The sequence below is a fragment of the Palaemon carinicauda genome, chromosome 13 (genome assembly GCF_036898095.1).
Source record: "Palaemon carinicauda isolate YSFRI2023 chromosome 13, ASM3689809v2, whole genome shotgun sequence".
NCBI lineage: Eukaryota > Metazoa > Arthropoda > Malacostraca > Decapoda > Palaemonidae > Palaemon > Palaemon carinicauda.
Genome location: NC_090737.1, coordinates 28,134,986 through 28,151,127, shown reverse-complemented (window position 1 = coordinate 28,151,127; position 16,142 = coordinate 28,134,986). Strand labels below are relative to the sequence as shown.

At 48.5% G+C, this 16,142-nt stretch overlaps 1 pseudogene; it reads right to left on the bottom strand.

Moving 5' to 3' along the window:
• Nucleotides 1–11,843: 11,843 nt before the first annotated feature.
• Nucleotides 11,844–11,962, bottom strand: LOC137652603 (5S ribosomal RNA; annotated as a pseudogene).
• Nucleotides 11,963–16,142: the final 4,180 nt, after the last annotated feature.

The window sequence follows — 16,142 nt, the reverse complement described above, 5'->3', positions numbered from 1 at the left end:
CCTACAGTAAATGTAAAATATGTACTGTATTCCTACATACCATACATGTAAATATTTTCAAATACTGACCAATATTTATATGTATTGAAAAGCATAAAGCAATAATCTAGATATTGTATACTGTCACTGTACAGTTTATAGTATGGTACTTATAACAATGTAAGTATGTAGTGTACTGAACACTTAGAAATACGTACATCAGAATGCATATAGTATTTATTGGATTAATAATATTAAAGTTATAATCCATATACTGTATAGTATATGATATGAGTTGGAAATTCAAGATGTCCTTATGCCTGATAGTTTCTATCAGTGTCTGCCACCTCACCGACTTTGTGAACTAGGGATGAGGGGTTTAGGTCTTCTCTGGTCCTAGCTTAGGTGGTGAGGTTGCTGAGCACTGATCACATGCACAGTATACATAGTTGGTATCTTTGGACACTAGCGTAGACATTTCAGTACCTTTTAATAACTTTAAGAAACAGTAGAAGGATAATGTAGATCTATTTCTGTTGCTAGAAGTAGATGCAACCTAGATGGTGTTGAGATAAGGTAGAAGAATTTGTATCAAGATCGAGAGCAGATAAAGTAGAGCGTTGTGGTGGTTTGGGAGCAGAAAAAGCAGAGACCTGTGGGTCGGGAGTAAGCAAAATTTATGGTACTGAATAATCTACTGTTCCTGCATCTGTAATGGACTTTTTTTATTTTGGTAAAGAACAGAGTGATATATAACTGTTGTGTCTGGCTTTTCCTTTCATAATACAGTATGTCTGTTGCAAAGGTAACACTTCGAGTCTTTAATGTATTGCTTTGTATGGGGGTTATATTCTTTTAATTTGCCAATCATACCTCCAAAGATAACATACTACACTAAAACTTTTTTAAAGTTCAATTTTGTTGTTCAACTTTTGTCTTCTTCCTCCTCTTCTGTCAGTGAATAAATGAGTTCTAACTCTGCATTTGTCAATTCCCAGTGCTCCTCTATAATTTTAAGGATATCTTCACTAAACAAATCCCCATTCCATCGTCACCAAGAAATTTTTCCCTCGGTAGTATCTTCATGACACTACCTTTCTTTTTCGGGGAGCTTTTTAAGTCCCTGACCATAAATTTTTACCAAACGCCTCAACGATTTGGGACCGTAAATCATCCATCGCTTCTTTAATGAACGTAATGGTATTGGCAACTGTAAACACCTTCCAGTTCTCCATTATGTTCATATTGGAGACTGCATCTTTAGCCATTCTTATCATTTCCAGGACCTGTCAAGCACAAACTACATTATGCTGTATAAGGTTGACTAAGCATACAGTATTTAGTACATTAGAATACACTTTATACGTGATTGAATATAAAAAAATGGCCAAATGGGTCTACTCTGGCATAGAAAATGGGAATTTCAATCCTGTTTTCTATGTAACTACAAAGTAGACTCAAAAAATTCCGCTAGTTCTAGAAAGTACTTTAAGTAAACTACGGTACGGGTATCACATTTATCAAATACTGTACAAAATTTCATAAAAATATGAGGATAAAGCTGACATATTATACTGTAAATCATTATTCTAATTTCAAAAGTCTGAAATGTTTATCATGTCAAGTGTGGCAGGCTTTTACTCACTTGACAATGCTATGATCTAGAAGTACTGTAGTACGACTAAGGATATGGTGGGTGGCAGAAATTTGATACATATAATTTTATTCTTCTTATGATACCTCGGGAATGTTGATTACTTTTCAGTACCTTGAATGGCAAACCCTCCTTATCCAGGATGCTTTCAATTCAGGAATGATGCATTAGTTTAGCTATTGCTTGAAAAGCACAGCAGGATCTAGGCCTTGGCAATGCATTGGCAGAAAATGTAAAGTGTTACTTGTACCTAAAAGGTGGGCAGGTTCAGGGAGCAATAAACAGTTCTGTTGCAATGCCACAGAGAACTAAGGTCAGTTAATCCTTTGAACCCAGTAGCCTGTTTGGCCCAGACTTGTAGCAAGTGAACACTTTTCTGGAACTGTATTTTCACTGTTTAACTTTCTCTTTTGATTTAGCTGGATATGTACACTCTGCCTCTTCATCTACGAATAGCGATTCTCCGGTAATTTTTAAAATTTCATATATGTACAGCACTGTATCTTATTCAAAATTCATCCACCCCTCCTCTGATTCCTGTAAAAGGTTATATTTCTTTATCATGAACTAAACTGAAAAAATCTTAAAGCAAACTCAAGTCCTTGTCTTAACATGTAGGCGTAAAACATCCTTCACTTGGTCACATCCTCTATCCATAAATTCAGGGGTTTCTCCCTCTTTATCATGATGACTTTGTTTTAAAGGTTATAAAGGCCACTCATGAATGGCAGAGGCAAGGGACAGTGACAATACCCTGATAGAGTGCCCTAGAGACTGACCATATATGCAATGAATATGATTAGCACCCAAGAACCCTCTCCATCCAAGCTAGGACACTAGGGAAGGTCAGCCAATGTCCTTAGCTCACAAGGATAAAGAGGCTGCAGACACTACAAGAAACTATCGGGGATGAACGAGACTTGAACCCCAGTCCAAACTATTGCCAGGCAGGGACGTTTCCAATAGGCATATCTCCTTTTTCCTCTAGAATAGCTACTGAATTGGACACTTGTTCTTCCCATACATGCTACACAACTTCGGAATAAGACTTTCTATCTTTCTCAATTTTATTTCACTTCAACCAATACATGCCCTTAACAAAGAAATAGAGCCCTCTAGAGGTAAGAGGCAGGAAGTCCAGGTTGTCGCATTAGGAAATATAGTTTTCAGTTTTGAAGTTGACATTATCCCTCCTCTTGATACTATGAATCAGTGGGGAGGAAGGGGGCATGTATATGAACATCAGGTGAGTATAGAAATGAGAGAGTTTATTATTAAAATTCTCATTATTTCTATGAATCTCCCCTGATATTCATACCGCTAACTTCTACACTCTGTTGGAGGTGGGATGCAATTGAAGGAAAGGAGGATAAATTTAATTACTGAACAAGTAATGTAACAAAGATAGGGTTACAAATCTGGTCTAGATTACTTTCTTATCTTACTCTGGTAAAATATTCAAATTTTGGCTAGAAATAGTCGATTCCAGATAGTTTACTAAAGTCATTAAAAATACAGTAGAGTAATACTAAACTTCAGATTGACTTTTTAAGATAATGTTTTGCGAATACCTACTTGGTACCCCATTGAGATGCTGCTAGAAACTTTCCAAAGAGAGCTTTCTATAAAAAATCAGGGAATTACTTGCCCTCCTAATATGAGGCTCCTTCACTCTCAAGCATTAATGATCTTTGGATCTATTTCCTTGAAATAAAATTTCAACCAGGAAAGTCAGAGCATATTTGGTTAGCAGGCGATTATGGACCCTCACTCCACATAACAAATTAGAGGCACTACCTCTATAGTATTGCCTTGGTTTGTCAAAATACTACTGTACAGCTCTTAATGGACAAAAAACTATTCTTTACTAACTTTCCTTATCCAGGTTTAGTGAAGGGACATGCAAAACTTGAGGCAGACTCTAAAGTCTTAAAAAACGGATTTTGGGAGAAGCGAAAAATCTATTTTTGGGTGAGATAGCCATGATATCCTGATGGAAGGTTCCTTCAGTAGCTTCCTGAGGTTATATATGACTACAGTAGATATTCCTTGAGAATTAACTAAAGGTTTCACAGAATTCTAACTTCTGGCGCAAGTACCCATAAGGTTTCCCTTTAGGATATCGTATAATAACAGGGGACGTATGCTTGACACACCACATAGCTATCTGCACCCCACATAGCGTTTACGCTTCGAGGAGGAAGTGTGGCAAGTATTAGGAGGAGCCGTTACAAAACTCTCCTCCTGCGTTACTGTTACGGTACCTAGCGATGTAAACAAACGGCCGCCATAGCTGTCCGCCATCTTGGTTTACGTCACATCCGCACGCTCCATTCCTTGATTCCATCCAGCGTATCTGTCAGCCTCCATGATACAACAATAAGGCGCTCTCACACTTCACATACTCCTCCTGTAAAAGAAAGAGGAAATGAGTATTAGGAAGTCAATACAAACATGACTTACATTAATCTTAGATTAGAATAAGTTAGTAAACTTATAATATAAGATTCCTGTGTGTATAGGCTTAGGATAAGTAAGCCAGAAAGGAGGTAGGAAAGACACATATTTGTGCATCCCGCCCAGCCAATTGCTGCGACCCCATACTGTAACTAATTCAAGAGGACCGTCATGGGCCCTGGGGGGAGGAAGAACATCCGTGCTGGATGAGCCAAGCTTAGGCTTCCTCTGGGGAATTAGATACAGTAAAAGGGGGAAGCTGAATTCAGAAAAAGTACAAAGAAGGACTTTTTCGCCGGCCGTCACAGGTCGACCCAGAAATTTTACTGTACAACTATACATAATAGTTTTCAGTCTAGGGTATAACTATACCATAGGTGTACTGGGTATTATCCATAGCTGCACAATATTAGCTGCCGGCACGAGGCCAGCAGGAGGGAGGAGTGACTGTCCACTGTAACGCCAAGATTGGTGGCCCTGGCGGCATGTCGAAGGCTCGACTGGCGCCGGCAGGTCCCCATCAAGGATGGACCCTTCCAAGCCATCAGTCTATGTGGCAGGGAGAGAGGGTGACACCTTAGGTGATGGCAGATCGCCGGCAAGCCGGCGGCCCCCGGCAGCCGGCAGGTGGCCGGCGACGGTAACCGACACTGATATCATTCAATGAGAGTGGTAGGGCACCGAAGACTCTGACAGCTAGCGCCGGCAGAGTGGGGGGCGGCAGTGGACCGGCACTAAGAAAGAGAGGGATAGGATAAGAGGAGAGAGAGGGAAGGGTAATACCCAATACCCAATCCAATCTTCCTCCAGAAGAAGTGTTCAAATGAAAGGGAGGGGTGCTACCTTTCATCTGGCGGCAGAGAGCCGGCAGTCGGCTATGTTGCCAGTGGCAGCCCAAGGGAGGACCGAAGAACACTCAAAGAAGGGAGGTCCTCCGCCGGCAGACCGACCGACCCACGAATGCTATCCCATAGTTCGACTATATGCGGGAAGCGTAGAAGTACGGACTAACCAACGAAAGGACCAAGCCGAACTGGCAACCCACCGGCACGCAGTGGAGTTGTAAGACGGTGGACAGGGGTGTGAAGGCTAAGCTAACATCAAAGGGATAGAGGGGGAGGGGAGAGAGTCCTGAGGGGGAGTGTATGGGGGAAGCGTAGTTCCCAACAGCACTACCCAGAGGGGGGGGGGGATTCTGTTCAGGGCTAGCCTGTCTAGGTAGGAAGAGTCCATTCTCCAGCCTAGGGTAGGTTAGCACAGAGTGGGTACAGCACTAATGTCCTCTCCTAAACTATAAAGAAGCAGAATCCCACAGACTGCCTAACCTAGGCTAGGTGAGCTAGTCTCCTAGACCAGGAAGGGCAGGGGGAGGACACGTCGCTAGGCCACAGGGAGGAAGGGACTTAACCCAACCAAGTGTGGACTAGAGGGAAGGGCAGAGCCCCACCACCTTCACCCTCCAGCAGGGACCAGAAGGAGAGTACAATCTCCTAATGGGGAACTGGGGGGCGAACGACTGGTACTCTGAAGTTCCGTCCCAGACTCAAAGTGCATGTACTATGGCAAGGAGTGGGGGAAGGAAAATCCTAGCCTAACCTTACCCGAATGCAATTCGAGGTAAAGAAGGGTAGGATGTAGCCTAGGCTACCTCAGAGAGAGGAGATTACCTTAAATAAGGTAACTGGGGAGGTAAGGGAGTATACAATAGCCCCAGCGTTAGGTTAGGGGTAAGGGAGACGACTACCAAGATCACCGAAACCCTTTGTATACTCCCTAGAAGGCGAAATAACATCTGTGCAATCACTGAATCTTATTTGTATAAATGCCTATCACTGAATCTTGTTTGTATAAATGCCTATGTCTCCATTTTATAAAATAACACTAGGAACACTTATTATATCATGCAAGAAGTAAACATGAACACTAGGCTATCGAGCCTAGGGGCTGGGCTAGCAATCTAGCATAGGATTAGGCTAACACTAGTCGCCTAAAACGAATACTAACGGCATAATATAACTAATTCCTAGCAATGAAGACTGAATAACTAATGTAGTTATTAGATATTAGACCGGGAAGGTTGCTCTGGCTAACTAAATAAAGCATGCGAGGCGACCAACAGCGTCGCAACATGACGCCTCCAGTCGGGGCACAGCTCAGCCACAAAACACAAGAATTAAAGATAAAAAGTCGTTACTTTACGACTGGAGCTTATTTATACAATACAAGAATATGGTACTCAACTTTCCAGCAGGAGGCGAGGCTGAAGATTGCGACATGATGCAATTAAATAGCGAACACTGGGAAAAACACTCTGCTCAGGTACGCTACAGAACAAGGAATGGAGCGTGCGGATGTGACGTAAACCAAGATGGCGGACAGCTATGGCGGCCGTTTGTTTACATCGCTAAGTACCGTAACAGTCACGTAGGAGGAGAGTTTTGTAATGGCTCCTCCTAATACTTGCCACACTTCTCCCTCGAAGCGTAAATGCTATGTGGGGTGCAGATAGCTATGTGGCGTGTCAAGCATACGTCCCGTTATTATATGATATCCTAAAGGGAAACCTTATGGGTACTCGCGCCAGAAGTTAGAATTCTGTGAAACCTTTAGTTAATTCTCTGGGAATATCTACTGTAGTCATATATACCCTCAGGAAGCTACTGAAGGAACCTTCCATCAGGACGTCATGGCTTGAGCCCAAAAAATATTTTGGACCTGAGGAAGGTAAGAGAGACAAGATCATAGTGTTCCACAAAGCCTACCTTGATCGTCAATGCCTGTAATTTCCTTATGTGCTTAGCTGATGCTAAAGCCAACAGAACAATAACCTTCACTGAATGGTGAAGATGATCTCCTAGTTACCACTTAAACTGGGTAGTTTGGACCTGAAATATTACAGTACTCTGAATCTGGAACAAAGTTGATTTCTGAGCTACTCAAAAAGAAATGATTGATCTTATTCACTACAAAGTTTATGAATCGAGAGGTACAGTTTATGCTATACAGTTAAGAAACAGCTATCTGCATACTTTGATGAAAAAAATGAATCAGATCATATTCTAAAATGTGATAAGTTAGTTTATCGTAAAATTTCTAGAGCGCTAAACTCTAACACGAATCCTGTTTACAACTGAAATGATAGTGTTGTGCACATGCTGAGGCTCATGGTTGAAAAGTCTACCATACGTAATGATACAACCCGCATGAAATAGACATCTATATAACGGTACCTCCAAGGGATGTAAAGACATAGATATTCATGCATTCAATTAGAATATTAACTTTTTATTATTATTACAGTAACTATAATTATTAACTAAATATAAATAATCCATTATGATGTTTAAGTTTTTTACAGCCTGGTAATATAACTGTGAGTGTAAAAAATCACCACACTAAAGAAAACCTCTGATAATCTAGATTCTACAGGCTCAGCTTCCAAGTGAATGAAAAAGCAATGTTATCCAAAGTGAACACGAAATGTAACCTACCACCTGAGCTGATATCACACCTATAACAAAAAATCTTAAAAAGTGTCTATAATATTGTTTAAAAACTCTTGTTCAAGCGACAGGTTGGATATATGGATCCAGCTATCACACTCAGTCTTGTGCCTTGTAATCTAGATGTCATATAGAATGACCAGAATTTCAATAATGCAAATACTGAAAATCCAATATAATATTTATGTCTTTTTCGCAGCCAGACTCGTAAAGTTACTAAACACATGAGAGTGAGAAATTACTATAATAAATTAAACCTGTGATGAACTAGAGGCCGAGCTTATGAAGAGAAAATAAAATGCACTGTCATCCAGAGCGATCACGAGCTGAAACATCACCAATAATAAACCCTTCAAAGAGCGTCAACGATATAATTGTTTAAACGCTCTTACTTTAACAAGAGGCAGGATATCGGGATCCAGCTACCCATCTCAGTATCTGTGGCAATGTCGATTAAATTAAGCTTCTGGAAAAGTAGCAATATGAACATCAGGGGAGATTCATAGAAATAATAAATTACCCCCAAAAAAGACTAAAACAACCAGCAGTCATTTAAAGCAAAGCCTTCGTCTGTTTGCTGCTGCAGCTAGAGACAAAGTGAACAGCATGAGAGTGAAGAGTAGGCTACTCCCACACTCCTTACAGGAAAAAACTACTACAATACCTTGTTACAATCATGCAATTACCACTTTCAGCTGCACTGTACTATATTTGCAAAAAAAAAAAAAAAAAAAAATGTTTAGGGTAAGATGTGGCTTACCATTTCAATCTTGATGTATTTTTTTTTTAATTTAATCTTTTACAACTAATTATACTCTCTTGCACATAATCCTAAGATATTAAGAAAATTTTTTGTGCTATGAACAGATTTTTTTAATCATAGCTAGTAGATAAAAAGAAAGTTGGATGCAATCCAAGAGATAAACTCCCCCAATTTAGCAAATTCCAGTTACTCAGGAGTACAACTGCATTATTTAACATATCGCAAATTGCCCTCCCACCCCACCCCACCCCCACCCCCAAAAAAAGAAAAAAAACAGACTTAAATCTTTCAGCAACCTCAGAAAAACAGCAGCTTTGTTTCAAAGGGTAGAATACAATAATATCAATTACAAGCCATTGTGAAAAGACATTTTTTAACCAAGGCAAGTGACGCAATAGCTACATATGTCCACTTCAACAAAAGGCTTGTATTCACTGTATCAAGTGGGAATATGAAATTTTCATAAAAATTTTTAAGGCTATCAATTACTGTAAAGAAAGCCATAAATGTATAATATCCCTTTGAGATATTTTTAAGACCACCACAGCAGATTGTTACAATTTCAGTGAGAAAGTCTTCATATACGGTATGAAAATGACAAATTCGAAGATAATTTGTATTTTTCCTAACCATACAAACCTCAGCTATTTACATTGGGTTTACCTTTTAGCGCAGCTGAAATGGCGAGCCATTAGAATTTAACGAGGGTGTATTACCCCCGTGCTAGTTAGCGGGGGGGGGGGGGGGGGGAGTGGTAGCTAGCTACCCCTCCCCCCTCACACACAGATGAATGCTCACTTTCACTTAGAGGTAGGACTTGTCTTGGGGGACAGGGCTGGCGGGCAAATATGTGTAAATAGCTGAGGTTTGTATGGTTAGGAAAAATACAAATTATCTTCGAATTTGTCATTTGTTCCGTAACCGAAATACAAACCACGCTATTTACATTGGGTGACTTACCCATTAGGTAGGGTGGAAAGTCCCCAGCCATACTGGCTTTGGCTTTACCCGGGGACTCAGAATCCGAGTGAGTCGCACTCGAGAAAAGGAGTCCCTGCACCTCACAAGTTCCTTGCTCCGCAAGGAACCGTGTGGCCTACATAAGCTTGTGTGTGAAGGAAGAAGTGTGACCCGTCCTAGGCAGTTGACCTGGAGTTCCAGAAGGAACTCTGGGTTAGGACGTTCCCAATACCACCTCGTCAGGGTATGGGGGACGCGACAGTATTGACTCAATACTCGGAACACAAGGAAGCATGGTTTACCTGCAGAGGTTCGAGGTCAGCTATGCAGAGACCAGGATGCTGCTTCCCCGTAGAGGGGATGATGAAGAAAGAAATAAGGGCCAGACATACTTCTTTCGTTCATGCAGACTAAAACCTGATAACAATGCCCTCAACCTTCTGCTACCTGTCCAAAAAGGAGCCTGAGGTTAGACCAGCTGTTGTGTAGCCTCCACAGAGCGATAGAAAACGTATCGAGACTCCTGTGGGTCACGCCCTGCAGGAAACGGGCTGCGAAGGTCATTAGACGCTTCCAGACTCCAGCTTGTAGCACCTGCGTCACAGAGTAGTATTACTCGAAGGCGAGGGACGTTGCGATGTATCCAACATCATGCTGTAGGGCGACGTGACGGGGGAGGGTCTGGAGACAGGTCGAGATGAATGTCCTTGAGTCCGGGCTGAAGAGGTATACTGGTGACTCTCCCCCGTGTCCTCCTTGTGCTCCCAAATCGGCTGCAACTGAGGACAAACTGCAGCTGTTCCCAAAGCTAACCTCTCGATTCCTTTACTGGCAAGAAAGAGAAGGTCTTGGGACATCAGATACAGAATGGAGACTTGAAATCTTGAAGGAATTGGACCGAAGGGCCGGGACCCCCAGATTCTGAGTCTAGCCAACAACTCAGGAGCGAACCTGAATGTTGCCTTCCCCTCTTCCATAGAAAGGGCGTAGTCGTACGAGACCAAGAAGATTGCTTACACACTGGCCGTGGCCAGAGTGAGCAGGAGACCCAAGGCGGAATACAATCCGAGGCCTGTCGTAAAGGGTCTTGAGAAGATCTCTTAAAGGACTAAAAGTCCGAGCAATGCTCCAAGTTGGAGGTCTTCCTCCGACTAGGGCAGGGACGATCGTAGCTTCGCATGAGCGAGGAAAGATCCAGCGGGCAGGAAAAAGTTATTCCTTTAAACCTGAAGGTCAGGGAAAGGCTGAGCGACAGGCTTCATTACCGAGAGCGGAAAGGAGTTTCCTCCCGCCGAAAGGCAATAAGACCGTTATTGCTGGAGAAGAGGCCTCAAGGGAAGAGGTATATCTACCACGGCACCAACCACCGAAGACTCTTCACTTTGCCTGGAAGAACCCTGCGGATGACTATCGCAGATGACGCGACCTCCGTACCGCGGCTGTAGCGGGTTGTCTCTTCTTGAGGAGGAGGCGTAGTGTCTCCAGGCATGAAGCCGAAGCGACGCCCCGGTTCGGGAGAGATGTCGCAGTGTGATTGTTTGAGTAGTCTGCGCCGTGGGAGAAGCTCTCCCGGGAGTTCCGTCAGGGGAAGCAGAGGGTCCAGAAACCGTTCTGCGCATAATCCCAGTGGAGTTCTCCCATTGAAAGGTTGACAGACAACCTGGTCTTGTTGAGACCCATTGTCCACAGACAAAAAGGAGGGAAGACGCAGGCGTCGAAGTTGTCCCACCATCACCGGAATGCATCTTGCCAGAGTCTCGGGGTCTGAGACTGGGGGGAAGAACAGCGGAAGCTTGAGGTTCCAAGCTGTCGCGATCAGGTCCCCCAGACCAGGACTTGCTGGTTACCCAAGGTCAAAGACCCCCAGGTACACTCTCTCTACGAGGCTCTGCTCGGATAGTCGGAGAGAACATTCCCCTGCCTGGAATGAGAGAGCCGATGGTGGTATTGAGAGAATCTCAATCATCCCGGTATCTCTACTGCAAGATGTGAAGGTGTGAAAATGTGTCCCCTGCTGGTTAGAACACACCAGAATCATGAAGTCGACGCGCACGAGGCGACTCGGCAGGAGCTGTAGGATCTGTAGAGGGGCCAGACTACGGCCCCTAAGCCTGCCTGAATGATGGAGAGGTATCTTTCAGGTCTTGACCATAGGCCTGGACCGGAACATGCCCCCCCCCTTTCCTTTGACGAGTCCGAGAACAGCATCAAGAATGTGGGGAAAGGACGAGAATATCCACTACCATCAAGAGGCTCCATAGGTCAACACCCATTGCAGGTCTAATAGTTCCGCTGGTCCCATAGGGGCCAGGAAGTCCGGTTAAACGTTGCCTGAAACCACCGGAACTTGGACCGCCCCACATGGAACTTATCCTGAGGCGACCGTTCGGACTATAGACGGGTCAATGAGGAAAGGAGAACTAGGAAACGTTCCAAGGTAGGGCTGAAAGCTCTGCTTGACTGAGAACAGGTACTGCGACTCTCCTCAGTCTTGCCACAGTCAACTGAAAGGAAGGCTCGGAGGATGTGGCAACAGAATCTGGCGTCCCCAGGTGGTCACCCATCCAAGTACCGACCAGAACCGACATTGCTTAACCTCGCTGGACGGACGAGAAGCGGGGTTTCCAACGTGGTAAAGCCGTTGACTCAATATCATGGCCAGATACTCCAGATGTTGAGGCAGAAGAAGAGAAGGCTCCAAGCAAAATACCATGAACCCACACTCATGGTAAGCATCCGGAAGCTTGTCCCGGCGCTGAAGAAGGTCGAACCCGAGCCTACCGGAGTTGACCAGCCCTCCAAAAAGCAGAGGAGGCGGAAGCCTGCACCTGAGCGGCCATGAGGAAAGCAGGGAGAGTTCTCTGGGGAAAAAAACCTGCTATGCCACGGCGGGATAGCCACACTGCATCATAAGCAGGAATACTTGCAGTCTAGGCTGAATTCGACGAGCTCCCTGGAAGATGGAAGGAATGGAAACTGAAAGTACCCGTCCTTCCGATCCAGGGTTTAAGGAGTCCTGTCGCCTCGTTACCAGTCTGATCGATTCTGCTGTTCTACGCTGGCCGAAGTTTGTTCGACAAACTTGATTAGGGCTGAGAGGTCGACTACGGAACTCCCCTCTCAGATCCTTCCTTACAAGAAAGGATCGACTGAAGAGGCCGGGGGTGAAGCCGTCGATGATCCTATGGAGGACCTTCGCCTAAGGTATGGATCATTCTGCCCAACCGGGCAACTCTTGCTGACGCTATGGCATAGAGGTTCAGAGACACTGAATTCGCTGACAGAGACGGCAGGCGCGATATCCTTGGCTGATCACAGAGATTGTGCGGGAATGGGCATCGGGAAGCTGTCATCCGGATGAGTAACCTTAAGCATCCTCCCAGCGAGAAACCTGCAATCCTAGAGTTCGTGAACTCTGCCGCTCCTATTAGGACTATGCCCCCCCCCGGGGGAGCCTCCCGTGCCATCTGTTACTGACAGGAGGAAACTGCAATTGGACACCTTGTCCCAGTTGTCGTAGCCGATAACTTAGGCCAACGTGGTTGAAAGAAAAGGGCGCTGGAGCCCTGCAGAGTCTGGAAGAAAGCGCCTTGGAGGAGTGAAAACGGAAGTCGATTTCCTCCGCACAGCCGCTGTCTAAGTCTCTGTCCTTGGGCACAAACAAACTTTTCTCAAGGATGGAAGGGTGCCTGAGGTTGTCGACCTCCACAGATGAGACACCCGAAGGAACCCCTCAGTCAGCGCGTCCAGATGGTACAACATCGAGCTTGTCCGCAAGTTAGATACTTAACGACGAAAGGCCAAGGTGCCTGAGCCCGAGAGGAGGAAAGTACCCATGATCTTCCTGTAGCTTCCTTGAACCAAACCTCGGGCCGTAACCGAGGAGGGAAAGGACCTGGTAAGCCCCCAGAGGAAGGGGTAAGCAGTCACCCCTTGGCCGATGGAGAAATCTCGAACGGAAAGCCCCCCGCCAAAAATCCTTCCAGGGAATGACGGGGAAGGGCTAACCCAGGTTCTGGAAAGAGGAGTGTTGCTCAGACCTCCCTGAAGTTTCTTCCTATTCTTGCAAGTGTCATGCTCTGCGTTTACGGGGTGAGGCCGTGTTCTGGAAATACGCTCCAGAAGAACCCGCCAGGCTGGCCATGCTGCGAAAACCCCAATGGGAATCGTGGTCGCAATCGCCCTGGAGCTCGCGCGATGGTAATTCAAAGATTTGCGCGTGGGCGAACGTGGAAGCGCCCATGCGCGGTCACGCAGGAACGCAAACGCAGGTGAGCGAAGGAGCGCAGAAGGAGGTCGAGCGTGGTAGCAAGGGCGAGAGCTGGTGGTCGGCGAGCGATAACCCATAGACGAGCAATGGATACTGCAAGAATTAAGCCGACGTTCGTGCGAAGAAACACTGTCGGTTCGCGCGACGGAACACCGTCGGTTCGCGCGACGGAACACCGTCGGTTCGCGCGACGGAAGACCGTCGGTTCGCGCGACGGAAGACCGTCGGTTCGCGCGACGGAAGACCGTCGGTTCGCGCGACGGAAGACCGTCGGTTCGCGCGACGGAAGACCGTCGGTTCGCGCGACGGAAGACCGTCGGTTCGCGCGACGGAACACCGTCGGTTCGCGCGACGGAACACCGTCGGTTCGCGCGACGGAACACCGTCGGTTCGCGCGACGGAACACCGTCGGTTCGCGCGACGGAACACCGTCGGTTCGCGCGACGGAACACCGTCGGTTCGCGCGACGGAACACCGTCGGTTCGCGCGACGGAACACCGTCCGTCCGCGCAACGGAATACCGTCGGTTCGCGCGCAGGCGAACATTGGAGAGCATGTGCGCGGACGCGCATGAGCGTAGACGTGCAGGCACGTGGGCGTGTGGGCGCGCAGGCAAGCGGTCGCGCGGGCGAACGGTCGCGCGGGCGCGCTGGCGAACGGTCGCTCGGGCGAACGGTCGGGCGGTCGCGCGGGCGAACGGTCGCGCGGGCGCGAGGGCGAACGGTCGCGCGGGCGAGCGGTCGCGCGCGGGGCGCGCGGGCACGCGGGCGAACGGTCGCGCGGGCGAGCGGTCGCGCGGTCGCGCGGTCGCGCGGGCGAGCGGTCGCGCGGTCGCGCGGGCGAGCGGTCGCTCGGGCGCGCGGGCGAACGGTCGCGCGGGCGAACGGTCGCGCGGGGCGAACGGTCGCGCGGGCGAACGGTCGCGCGGGCGAACGGTCGCGCGGGCGAACGGTCGCGCGGGCGAACGGTCGCGCGGGCGAACGGTCGCGCGGGCGAACGGTCGCGCGGGCGAACGGTCGCGCGGGCGAACGGTCGCGCGGGCGAACGGTCGCGCGGGCGAACGGTCGCGCGGGCGAACGGTCGCGCGGGCGAACGGTCGCGCGGGCGAACGGTCGCGCGGGCGAACGGTCGCGCGGGCGAACGGTCGCGCGGGCGCGCAGGCGAACGGTCGCGCGGGCGCGCAGGCGAACGGTCGCGCGGGCGCGCAGGCGAACGGTCGCACGGGCGCGCAGGCGAGCGGTCGCGAGGGTGGGCAGGTGAATGAGCGCGAGTCCAAGGCGGCGAACGCAAGCGTTAGCGCGATGGCGAGGAAACGCGCTGCCGCGTGGGCGAGGAAGACCGCTGGCGATATGGATCAACAGGCGATCGGTGGTGAGTTGGTGAGCGCTAACGCACAGGTTGGTGATGGCGCGTTGTGGCATGTCGACGCGTTGGCGAGCGATGGCGGGCAGCATGCGCAGGTGAGCGATGGCGCGATGGCGAGGAAACGCGCTGCCGCGTGGGCGAGGAAGACCGCTGGCGATATGGATCAACAGGCGATCGGTGGTGAGTTGGTGAGCGCTAACGCACAGGTTGGTGATGGCGCGTTGTGGCATGTCGACGCGTTGGCGAGCGATGGCGGGCAGCATGCGCAGGTGAGCGATGGCGCGATGGCGAGCAGCATGCGCAGGTGAGCGATCGCGCGATGGCGAGCAGCATGCGCAGGTGGGCGATCGCGCGATGGCGAGCAGCATCCGCAGGTGGGCGATCGCGCGATGGCGAGCAGCATCCGCAGGTGGGCGATCGCGCGATGGCGAGCAGCATGCGCAGGTGGGCGATCGCGCGATGGCGAGCAGCATGCGCAGGTGGGCGATCGCGCGATGGCGAGCAGCATGCGCAGGTGGGCGATGGCGAGCTAGTAGCTGGCGAACCATGTTCCTTCAGAACCGTTGGAGAACGTTGGTGCGCCGGTTGTAACACACGCGGGCGATCCGGAGATCGCCGAGAGACAGGTGATCGCTGACGTGTAGAACGCTGTTGAATAGGCGATACTAAAATCGCCTGTGCTCGCTGGCGAGCAGGTGAACGCTGGCGAGCAAGTGATCGCTGGCGAGCTGATGATCGCTGGCGAGCTGATGATCGCTGACGAGCAGAAGGCAACGCGTGGAAGCCTGCGCATAGAAGAAGAGTCCTTGACCCAGACCTGAACCGAAGTTCTAGATCGCGAGGGCGAACGTGGGCGCACAAGGCGCGTAACAGGAACCAACAGGAACAGCAGGGATGATCATCATGAGAGCGCTGACGAACAGGAGAGCGCTGGCGAAAGGAGAGCGCTAGCGATCAGGAAACGCTGATGAGCAGGAGAGCACCTGTGCGCTAACACTGAGCAGGAGCAGGAGAGAACACAGCAGAAGGGCGCGCAGGGGAACCCTGACACGCAAGGGAAGAACCCCCGTGGGAGGCAACCCTTTGCCCCGAAGGGAACGTTGTCCGTCGTGAGACAGATGTCCATCAGAAGACCGTTGCCTGTCCACTGGGAGACTGATGTCCGTTGGAAGACTGTTGTCCGTCGGGAAG